This window comes from Capsicum annuum, chromosome 6 (assembly GCF_002878395.1).
Source record: "Capsicum annuum cultivar UCD-10X-F1 chromosome 6, UCD10Xv1.1, whole genome shotgun sequence".
Taxonomy (NCBI): domain Eukaryota; kingdom Viridiplantae; phylum Streptophyta; class Magnoliopsida; order Solanales; family Solanaceae; genus Capsicum; species Capsicum annuum.
The window spans coordinates 42166986-42179327 of record NC_061116.1 but is presented as its reverse complement, the minus strand read 5'-3'; the positions used below and the strand labels follow the sequence as shown (position 1 = coordinate 42179327).

The 12342-nt window shown below is 32.2% G+C and overlaps 1 long non-coding RNA gene across 1 annotated transcript; it reads left to right on the top strand.

Moving 5' to 3' along the window:
- Positions 1 to 4767: 4767 nt before the first annotated feature.
- Positions 4768 to 5503, top strand: LOC107870759. The gene is made up of 3 exons (XR_007056887.1): positions 4768 to 4900; positions 4975 to 5059; positions 5131 to 5503. It is a non-coding gene; the product is annotated as an uncharacterized LOC107870759 (long non-coding RNA).
- Positions 5504 to 12342: the final 6839 nt, after the last annotated feature.

The window sequence follows — 12342 nt, the reverse complement described above, 5'->3', positions numbered from 1 at the left end:
AATTTGCTTGAAATATTCTATTGAGCCTTTAACACTAGTTTGAGAGCTATGGTAGACATAATTACTGGTGGAGCATTCATGCGTCTGCACTGGAAAACAACCTCAGATATATATTAGATCATATCTCTCTTACCAACTGAGGATGGCATACTTGGAAGGCAGAGAAAGGTACTAGAACATATTTTATTGGAGCTTCCAGTGAGCACAGAGTTATTGATGACACGATGGTGCAAGAGGTTGCTCAGTTGAGAACTGATAATGGGTTACTAACAAAGCAGTTTACAATAATGAATTCTGATAAGGTAAATGCAGTAGGCTCATAGGGTAAGGCCTCTAGATCACATAATTCTAATTTAGAAGGAGAGGCAAAGTACCTAGATCAAGAGTTGGTGGGTTTTCTAGCCAAACAACAAGGAAACAAGGTCAAAAAAATTATAAGGATAGGTAAAGAGATAGGAGAAGAGAGCAGGATGGTGATTAAAGATGCAAGGATACTTAAAAGGAGAAGGGTGGTATGAATATTTCACTAGGCAGCCGTGACACTGAGTTGAGGATAGAGGCTATGTTGTCCAAGCTAGTCAAAGGTCAAGAAAATCAAGAACATTACCCTAAAAAAATTAAGGCAGACATCTCAGGGATGACCTAAAAAGTAGAGTTGCATGCTACTGTGATAAATTAATTAGAGCATCAGTTTAGACAACTGTCTACAACTTTGAATCAGAGGCAGTCGAGCACCCTTCTAAGCAACACAGTTCAGAATCCTAAGAACGACGATCATTGTCTGGCCATTACCACTCAAAATGGTAAGGCAATTATTGATCTCCTATGCGTACATGATGAGTTGAAGAATAATAGTAATGTGGTTGATGAAATAGATGAAGCGGAGTCAAAAAAACCTACAGGCATTGATGGTGTTTCTGCGAAAGACAAAGGTAAGGGAAAGGTCGATGAGCTTGTCATATAGCAAATTCCATAACCTCCCCTACCTTTTTCTCAAAGGTTGAAATAAAAGAAAGAAGAAGGAAAGTTCAAGCATGTTGAAAGAGTTGAGCTTGAACACCCCTTTTCTTGAGGTTCTTGAGTAGATGTCTAGTTACGTCAAATTTATGAAGGAGTTGGTGACAAAAAAGAGAGCTATTAGTTTTGATGATGTTGGTGGATTGCACTGTTGTAGTCCAATTACTTCTAGATCTCTGGCAGAAAAATAGAAGGACCCTACAGTTTTTACTATTTGTGTTCTATTGGGCCCTTCAACTTCATACGGTCTTTATGTGACTTGGGAGAAAGTAACAATTTAATGCCGAGCAATTGGGGTAAGGGGCATCCAAACCAACATCTATGAGATTATTGATGGTCGACCGCATTATGAAGAGACCGGTTGGTATTCTGTGTGATGTATTGGTCAAGGTGGAATCCTTTATATTTCTAACTGACTTCATAATTATTGACTATGGAGTAGACTTCCAAGCCCCTATTATCTTGTGTCGACCATTCCTAGATACGGGTAGGGCATTGATTGATATGGAGTTAAGGCAGATTAAGTTCAAACTAAATGATAAGCAAGTGATCTTTAATGTGTGTCAATCGATGCAATAGCCAGCTGATATACAGGTAGTATCTATGATAGATACTCTTGATAATAATGATGATGCGGCAACTTTGCCCATTGAAGAGAGGCTTGGGTTTAAGGCATTAACAATGGTCATTATGAATTTCCACAGCGATGGCATTTATAAATATGAAGATATGGTTAAAATATTTCATGGAGAGGTTCTTATAATTATTCTCCAAAAAAGATGGATCTTGATTTGAAGAATAGAACCACTCTTCCTAATCAACCATCTATTGAGGAGCCATCAGTTTTGGAATTGAAGGCCCTCCCAACTCACTTGCGGTATGCATTATTGGGGGCGATAATACATTACTGATTATTATTGCAGCAGATTTGGCAGAGTCCCAAGTTAAAGAATTATTATTAGTGTTGCAAAGGTTCAAGAGAGCCATTGGATAGAACATAGAAGATATTGTAGAGATTCTACCTGGTATTTGTACGCATAAGATATAGCTTGAACCGGATTATATTTCGAGCATCAGCATCAATTGAATCCTTCTATACAGGAGGTTGTGAAGAAATAAATCATCAAGTAGTTAGATGCTTGGGTGGTTTACCCCATTACAGAGAGCAAGTGGGTTAGCGCGATTCAGTATATGCCGGAGAAGGGTGGCATCACAGTGGTTCCCAACAAAAAAAATAAACTTGTGTCCATGAGACCAGTCACTGGTTGGAGAGTTTGCATAGATTATAGAAAGATGAAAACTTGGACCAAAAAGGACCATTTTCTTATGTCATTCATGGATCAGATACTCGATAGAGTAGCAGGTAGGGATTAGTGTTGTTTTCTTGATGGGTACTCGACATACAATTAGATTACTATTGCTCCTGAGGACTAGGAAAATATGACCTTTACTTGCCTCTATGGGACTTTTGCATTGAAGAGAATGCCATTCGAATTATGCAATGCCTTTGCCACCTTTCAGCGATGCATGATGTCTATTGAATGATTTTTTAGTCATTGGGGACTCTATTGATAATTATTTAGCCCATCTGGCCAATGCACTACAAAGATGTGAAGAGTGTAATCTGGTATTGAATTAAGAAAAATGTCATTTTATGATAAATGAAGGTATTATTCTCGGGCAAAAGATCTCAAAATGGGATATTGAGGTAGATTAAGCAAAGATTAAGGTAATCAAAAATTTGCCACCACCAGTCTCAGTGAAAGGTATTCAAAGTTTCTTTGGGCCATGCTAGTTTTTACAGGAGATTCATCAAGGACTTCTCAAAGATTTCTAATACTATATGCAAACTTTGGAGAAAGAGGTAAAATTTATATTTGATGATTCATGTCATAAAACCTTTGAGTGTCTGAAGGGGCGGTTGGTGTCAGCCCATATCATTATATCCTTTGATTGGTCTTCACCATTTGAGGTTATGTATGATGCAAGTGGAGTGACCTTAGGTTCTTCTTAAGCCAAAGACGAGAGAAAATTCTTCATCTAATTTATTATTCTAGTAATGCATTAAACCCTGCACAGAAGAACTGCATAGTCACTGAGCAGGAGTTGCTTGCGGTGGTTTTTGCCTTTGAGAAATTTTGGTCCTATCTTATAGGGACCGAAAGTCATAGTTCGCACAGACCACATAGCTTTGAGGTATTTAATGTCAAAAAATAATTCCATACCACGATTGATATGTTGGTCTTTTTACTGTAAGAATTTAACTTTGAACTGAAAGACAGAAATGGCATAGAGAATCAGGTGGATGATCGCTTGTCTTGCCTCAAGGGGGAGTAAATTCAGAACTTAGGAGAAAACCTTTACATAGATGATACTTTTCCCGATGAGCGGGTCTTAGCGGCATCTCAAGACTTAATCCCCTGGTTTGCTGATTTTTCCAACTATTTGGCAAGTGACCTTATTCCAAAAGACATATCCTTCCAGCAGCGCAAGAGGTTTATGCATGAGGTGAGGAAGTTCTTTTAGGATGAACCATATCTTTTCTAGATTTGTGCAGATGGAGTGATTTAGAGGTGTATCCCTGAGGTGAAAATGATGAGTATTCTTGAAGCCTCTCATTCATCACCAGTTGGCGGTCATCAAAGTGGTACCCGCACAACCCACAATATCCTGCAGTGTGGGTATTATTGGCCTACTATATATAAGGATGCACACAATTTTGCTCAAATCCTGTGACCAGTGTCAGTGTCAAGGCAATATTTCACGGTAGAAATGAACTCCCCATGACACCTATCTTTGACCTCGAGTTTATAGCTTTAGATAAGGCTAGTGAAGGCAAAATGGCTATATAACCTTTTAGAAGATATTCCTCTTTGTTAAAACCAGTAGCTCTTATAGTATACATTGTGATAGTTAAACAGTAATAGGATAAGCTGAAAAATATTATGTATAACGAAAAGTCACATCACATATGATGAAGATATAATATTATTAGATAATTACTCTCTAGTGGAATTATCACAACTGACTATGTAAAGTTAAAATATAATATGTTGAATCCGGTTACAAAAGACCTAACTAGAGAGACGGTTGCTAAATCATCAAAGAAAATGGAATTATGATCGAGAATAAGTCACTATAAAGTTAATTCTATCTAGCTGACTGGAGATCCCAAGATCTAGATTCAAGGAGATCAACCAAAGTTATGGATGATGATTTGATATTGTCGCTAAAATTATATCATTTCCATGATAAGATAATGTTCAGAAACAAGGATAAATGCTAAGATATTTTAATGATTCCTAAAGGTGGTAAGATCAAATGGTGTGTATATGGGTTACACATTTAGGAAATTACCTATGTGAGTGTAAAGTGTAAGTTGCTTCAAGGAAAATTAGAGTAAGGTCAGTTCTCTACGCACTCATGAAACCAAGCATGTTCATGGATAAAACGAACAAAACAATGAGAACCAAAATCAGTTAAGGGTTAATTGTGTGACATATATTTCCTAGGTATTCATCAAAGATTTTTTTTTTGGGGGGGGGTTTAATTTGGTGATTTTATTAAAAGGGGATAATCCAAATTGTCTTTACATTAAATAGACCAACCCATCCTTATTGAGAATATTAAACAAAGACCCACATCAGCCGAAGCAGGCCCAAACCAATTTGAAGAAATACCCGGCCCTATCCTAATCGTTATTACATATAAATGCAAACATGGGTTTCCTAGAAGCATTTCCATCTTCTCTGTTATAACCCTTGTCCAGCTGAAAAATATTGGACTTCAATGTGTTCAATCGGTTCTTCCTCAAGTATATACTTTGGATCATCAATGTTGTTCCAGGGAATAAAGCTGTTGCTGTGGATATCAGCTCTCAGAAGTAAGTGTTGCCTCCTCTTTTGTGCTTTCATTTCAGTACTTTTATCTATAACTTGATTGCTTTGTTGTTTTTAGGTATGTTCTCAGATGTAGTGGGTGAAGTTCTTGTTGTTATGTTGTGTTGAGGGTTTTAGGTACCTGAAGTGTATTCCAGATCTGAGTAAGTTTTGCCTCTTCATCTTTTTTTTCTTCTCAGCTGCTCTGAATGCTGATGGTAGCCTTGTTTGGTAGGTACTGATGGGATGGATATAGTAGGATGCTCGGACCCTCATGTACTCAGACTTCAATACTCCTTCCAGGTGTTTCAATTGCTAATATCTCACATGACCCTCCCTTTTTTATGCTCTGAGTATCTCACATGGAGTCCTTTTTTATGGCTGACCAAGATTAGGCTAGGAAATTTCTTTCCTATTTTTGTTTGTTTTCCGGTTGTAAATATTTGCATGTGCCTAATGTAATATGGAAACTGTAGCCTATTCAGCCTGTATAATCTCTTATTGCTCTGACTCATATGTATGGACTCTGTAGCTTATCACTGTTCAGTATTTTCTTGCCATTTACTTCCAACTGCTGAAAATGTGAAATTGTGAAGTCCCCTTTGTCTAGTGTTTGATTAGTGAGATGATCTGCAAGCTGATTTCCTTCCCTCATAATATGTTGATACTGTACTTTCTTACTACTCAGTTATTTCCATATCTGTTGTACATAACCAAGAACATTCCAAGGACAATTCCATTCTCTAATTAACATTTTTTGCATTAACAGAGAATCGGTTTGAATTATCACTTTTGTCTGATTTGTATGATCTGCATGTACTGCTGCTTGTAGTATAGAATAAGCCTCAGCTTTCACATTAGATGTATTATCTATTTTAGAACCTTTAGCATATATTAGGTCACATGTTTGTTCCTTACATAGAAAGCATAAGAACTAATTTCGGGGTTACCCCTTGATGCTCCATCTATGTTGTATTTGACCCAACCCGCCTCTGGACACTTCCATAGCACTTTGAAAATCTTCATCTTTGTCTTCATCCTTTTTAGTTCCTTTAATATTTCTGGCCAGCTACTGGGAAATACTTGTCTTGGATTTCTTACCCTGAGTAATAATCCTATATGTCTGGTAATATTGAAAATTACATTATGTAAAGACAAGTTTTTCCATCATGTTTCAAGCTATTTCGTCTTCTCCATATCTCCCATGTGATCATGCTTGGAATTAATTGGAAATAAGGTCTAACAAGAGTTCTCACTTCCTCATTCCACCATCCTAGAATGGTATCTCTAAATGATAATCCTTCAATTAGAATACCTGCACAAGAAGCAAAGTAGGACCAAGTCCTATTAGCAATAGGTGATTTTAGAAATACATGAGTGATGGTTTCTTGATTCGGTTCAGTGAAATACTAATATCTAGTTGATACTTCAAAACTCCATCTTCTCATACTAGTATCCATTGGGACTTTTCCTTTCCAAATCCTCCACATTATGAAAGCCATTTTAAAAGGCAGTCCCTTTACCCAAATCTCTTTATAAATTCTGTTCTCTTCTTGTTTCTGCCTAATATACTGCCATGCTGACTTCACTGTAAACTTTCCGGTAGTTTCTAGCATCCAAATGGGAATATCTTGAGTTCCTTGACCACCTGCACTCTATTATCCCATACCATGCTATGTTATATCATATTGTATAGATCATCAATAGCAGTCCAGTTATCAAAGCAAATACTAGCACCCCCTCTTTTAATCTTACATAAAATTTGATGATCGACTAAGTTTTTAGCTTGCAACATTTTCTTCCACACCTGAGAGCCAAGACCTGTTTTCCATTGAATCTCATTAGGATGATGTTTCTTGCAATATTTGTTTTGCATGAACCTAATCCATATGGAGTTCTTGGTTCTAAATTTCCACCACAATTTGCAAAACAATGTCATAGAGACGTCCTGCAACCTTCTGAACCCTAGACCTCCTTCACTTTCTGGAAAGCATAGAGAATTCCACTTCACCCAATGCCTTCTCTTTCCACCAATTCTCTTTCCACCAATATGATTACTCCAAAAAAATTGAGCAAACATCTTCTGAATAGAATTGACCAACAGTTCAAAAATATCAAATCTACCGATTTACCAAGTATGTTCGATGTATGTTCACTATCAAAAGTTCAAAGGAAAGCCTACTTACCCAGATATGATTGATCCTTGTAGATCACACAGTTTTTTCATAATTTCATAAAATAGTCATTCTCCATTCAAGTGGGGGATTGTTGGATTTGTGTTAAGTGTAAATTGAAAAATATACTGGTATTAAGAGAACTGAGAAAAGGATGGACATTGAATGAACGAAAAAAAAAAAGAAAACGAAAAGTCATTTCTCCCTCATTGGTAGAATAGAGAAATACTTTTGTCCTTTTAACAGAACACACTTCTTCTAGCTAGTAAAACATTGAGAAGGAAATGCTCCCTCGAGTTATCATCGTTGTCGTTCCCTCGACTTTGATTTCGACAAATGATGGGATTCATTGATAACTTTTTTGGATGAAATTTATCTTTTAATTTACTAATTAATTTTTATTTTTCCTAATATTAATTCACGAAGATAGTTTTTTTTAACAGCCATGTCTATTTTTGAACAGGCATTTCTCTTTTCAAACAACACACCTTTTACAAATCGGTCTTTATTCCGAACAGCTATGTTTGTTTTTAAATGACACATCTTTTCTTAATAGGTACGTTTGCTTCTGTTAGTGGCTATGAATATTCAGAGGCTTTGCCTCATTTCAACTAGTGAAAAATGATTTTACTTACAAAAATAAAAACAAACTGATTTTTCTTTCATCTTCTACACTATTTTTCTTCAAAGATATAGCAATAAGTGTGATTTACTTCATTTCTTGAGTTCGATGAAGTAATCCAATTTCTATTGTCAGATTGCAAAATAGTGTTCTATTCTATCATGAAAGAAATCAATCTAAATTTTGGTTAATTGTGAGAAAAATAAATTCTTTAAGCAAACACAGTTTTCAATAGGCTTGGAACTTAATTTTTCTATCAATTTTTTGATTTCGTCTTCTGCAGGAATAATAATAATAATAATATCATAAATCCTTGACAGTTGTGAAAAAATTTGTTTAGAGGGATAACTACCGTTAGAAAAAAGATTAAAATCACTCATTTGATCAATTGAAGGTAAAATGTTGGAAGTCAAATATCATAGGATCCAAATCATAGTAAGGTTTATAATAATTTTCTATCACAAACAAAAGGACAAAATAATTTTCTGTATCACAAATGATCAAACTTATACTATATCATATTCTTTTGTTTTATGATTACACAAACTTGTTTAATTGAACTTTCCGGTTGGTGGTAGATTTTAAGTTTGATTGAACTTTCCAGTTGGTGGTAGATTTTGGATTCAAAATTAGAAATAATATTTTGAGATTATTTCAATTAATTGTTTATTTGTGAAATTAGTCCATTATTTCAATTTTAAACTTAAATATAAAAAAAACGAAAAATTACAGAAACTAGCATCCTTAAGACTATAATTACAATAAATAGCAACACTTTTTCAAAATTACAATTTATAGCAAAAGAAGCAATATTTTACCCACTTCATAGTAATAGAAGAATATATATTTTTCAGTTGTGCATATGTATTTATGAGTAATACATATATATTTGTATATGTATTTATATAGCAACATTTTACTTAAATACAAATACAATTTGTTATCTTTCGTAATTATGAAACTGCTGCTATAAAAGTTATAATTAAGACTACAAAGTTGTTATTTCTGAAATTTTTCCAAAAAAAAACTATTAATATGGGCTGGCCCAACTCATTCGGGCTAGTCCACACGGGCTTTGGAGTTTGACGGGTCAGGCCGGGCTAGCCCATCAACATGACAAGCCAGAAAATAGCAAGCTCAATCCATCACACTGTGGGCTGCAGGCCTCCACGGGTCAGCTCACTTTTTAAAATATATTATTTATATAATTTAAATTTAAATTTTAAATTGTTAATTACATAGATATTGTATATTTACAATAGAATATTACATAAAGTTACTACTTGTTAATCAAGTCTCAAATGTAAAAAAAAAAAAATCTAATAATCTGTGAAATTAAATAACTTTTGACACCAAATAGAGATGTTGAAAAACAAACGAAACTACTAATGAGTAATAATATAACTAGCTAAATAGCAATATTAACCTAATTTTGTTTTAATTGATCACAATAAAACACAAAGAAATGTCAATATTTTGTCCATAATGAACTCCTCAAAAAAATTAACATGACACTTATGGTGTGTTCAATATCGCCACATCATCTTCATAAAACATATCTACTTCCTTAAAAAATTTAGTATTTTATATTTTAATTATTTATATATTTTATAAACATGTTTAATATTTAAATATCTATGATGGTCCAAATAGATTTTGAGTTTGGACTTTTTTTTTTAAATTTTTAGTACTCTATTTTATTTTTTAATTATTTTTTATTTGGCCCACGAGTCAGCCCCCCTCCCATATTGCTCAAGCTCCATGAGTCAACGGACTTATACAGGCCGTACTAAAAAGTCTTGTTCTTAAATAGGCCACAAAAATCGTAGCCCAACCCTATCAATTTATGGGTTGGGCCAGGCCGGCCCTACAGGACTGGCTCATATTGACGGCTCTTATAAAAGTTAAAGTTAGAAAAATAAATTTTAAGTGCTTTAAACTTTTAAAAAATTTTGCTCACAAATCTTCAATTTTGTATTCATGTTCAAACATAAATTCAACTTTAAAAATATTTTTTTTTTCAACTTTTAACTTCAAAAATGCTACTCTTTCTCATATCTCAACCTCATCATGTCCAAAACTACTACTTAAGGTCATTTGACGTGAGTTCTCTTTTCCTTTTTTAATAAAAAATATTTTAAAATTATTTTCTTGGTTATACATCATTATGAATTTTTTATTATTTTTAAATATAATTCAAATATTTATAATTAGTTTTCAAGTAGAACTTTTTTCTTCGCATAAAATATGAAATGTATAGTTTAACTTTCAAATATCACTTAATTCATTTTCAAATTGATATGTAAAAACAATAACAAAACATCAATAACAATAATGGCATATTCAGTGTAATTTCTTAAATGGAAACTCTATCTTTACGGGGCATGGAGAGATTATTTTTATTAGATTATTTGCTCAAACTGCTACTCATGTTTGATATTACTTGGCCTTCGTCGACTTGATACACAATTTAAGAAAATTTCAATTAAATATATTCTCTTCATTCTTAAATAAATTATTGTTTTAACTTAAACACCTCCTTTAAGAAATTACTTATATATGAAAAATTTTAATTTTAAAATATTGACCAATATTTTACTGGTACCAACTAAAAGTTTAGCATAAATAAAATATTGTATGTAAAGTTATCTAACTCACAAATATTTTCAAGTATTATTGGTATCTATTATGAAAACATTCATTTCTTACTGTTCTAAAGCACTAAGGATCTAAAATTTAATTTGTTTCCCAATATCGCATAATGACATAAATTTATTGTGATTTAAAATATAATTTTATTTGTTAGATTGAATTGAATCATATGTGAAATATGCTATATTTAAGAAAGTTAAAAATCACATCGTACATTTAATGAATTTCCTACGGAATTCCTAACTCCTTTATTTCCTTTGGAATATCTATTAAGAACATGGTTCTTGTACTTTTTTCTTTATTATTTTTTGCACATAAATTGTTACTTGTACAATATTATTAATTACTAAAATAATGTTTAGTTTTAATTGATACAACAACATGTCCAATATATAATTTCACAAAATTGATTTGAGGATGATAAAATGTACATAAACCTATCTCAGAGATAGAAAGTCTTTTTCTAACAGAATTTAAGTGATAATTGATATCTTAAAACAAAAAAAAAAGAAAATATGGAAAATAATTTACTATGATTAATTAGATTTTGATTTGATCAATTTAACAATATAAAGATATTTTTTTCTTGATTTTTCACCCAATGTCTGATATTCGCATTGAAGCCCCGACTAATTCGAACTGCGCACTGCAAGGGGTGGCGCTCCCAACAAAATTTTCTTCATTCCCAAAGCTCAAATCTGAGACGTCTGATTAAGGGTGGGGCAATCCCAACACTGCACCACTATCCATGTTGATAATCTAAAGATATTATATTATCAGTATATATTAACTGGACTCAAGAATACTCTATTCTTTTTATCAAATTTGATTCGACAACCCAAAATTAAATCAAACTTACTTTAATTCAACTATTTAAATTATTTTCTAATATTTAAAAGAAAATAAAATGCAGACTTGATTCTCTATTTCGATGAAGATCTGCGATTTTTAAATTTAGGGAATACTCTTAGGATACGGTTGATCATTGTATTTTGAAAATGAGTAGTTTGAAGTTAAAAACTATAGAAATTGAAAATTAAAAAAAAAATTAGAGTTTTATGAAAATTAAAAATTTAATTTTAAAAAATAAATTAAAAAGAACAAAAGGTGAATTTAAAAATAGTGAACACCTATTGAGGTGTTTTTCAAAAATCCAAAAGCAGTGAAAAAGTATTTTGAAATATTTATGGCCAAATAAATATTTTGAAATAAAGTAAAAATGTATTCTGAAATACTGTGAATAATATTTATGGTCAAATGCCTACTTAGTCTACATTAAATTTCAAGCACTCCATTTGATTCATTTATCTGTCTTGATATTTTTATGCTCTATTAAATATTAAAAATAATAATTCAGTAAATTATTTTTATTTATTATTTTTATTCACTTTAATATATACTATTTGATTTTATCACACTAATTTCATTCAATTTTTATTATATTAAAGGAAAAATAAAATTAAAAAATAATTAATTTATTTAATTTCTAAAATAATAGATAGTTCATACTCACATTAGTTATGTTATGAATTAAAGTGAAGCAACTACAAAAAGTAACTATATTAAATTTCATATTAATTTAAATGAAGAAAAAAAAGTGCATGGTATTGAATATTACCTTTTGAAAAAAATCTTCTCTGATAAGGGTGATAATTGATGACTATTTGAAGACAAAAATTGAGTTTATATTTTTACACGTACACATGCTATTTTTGTTATTCCAATGTGTTGTTACCACATGTCCATTACAATTTAGTATAATTTGAATGACTTTTCAGAAATTTAATATATTTTTTGCTTGTTGTACTAACTGCATGAAGCTGGATTATGTTGTTAAATCACAACATTATCGAAATAACATTTTTACTTGTGGTCTTCATTCAACTCATGATTTTTGTAAAAAAAAAATTATATAACAAGTCTCTACAAAAATAAAATAAGCATTATTGGTTAGACAAAAAGAAAAGTGAGAAATAGTAACTTAAGTGCATACATTATT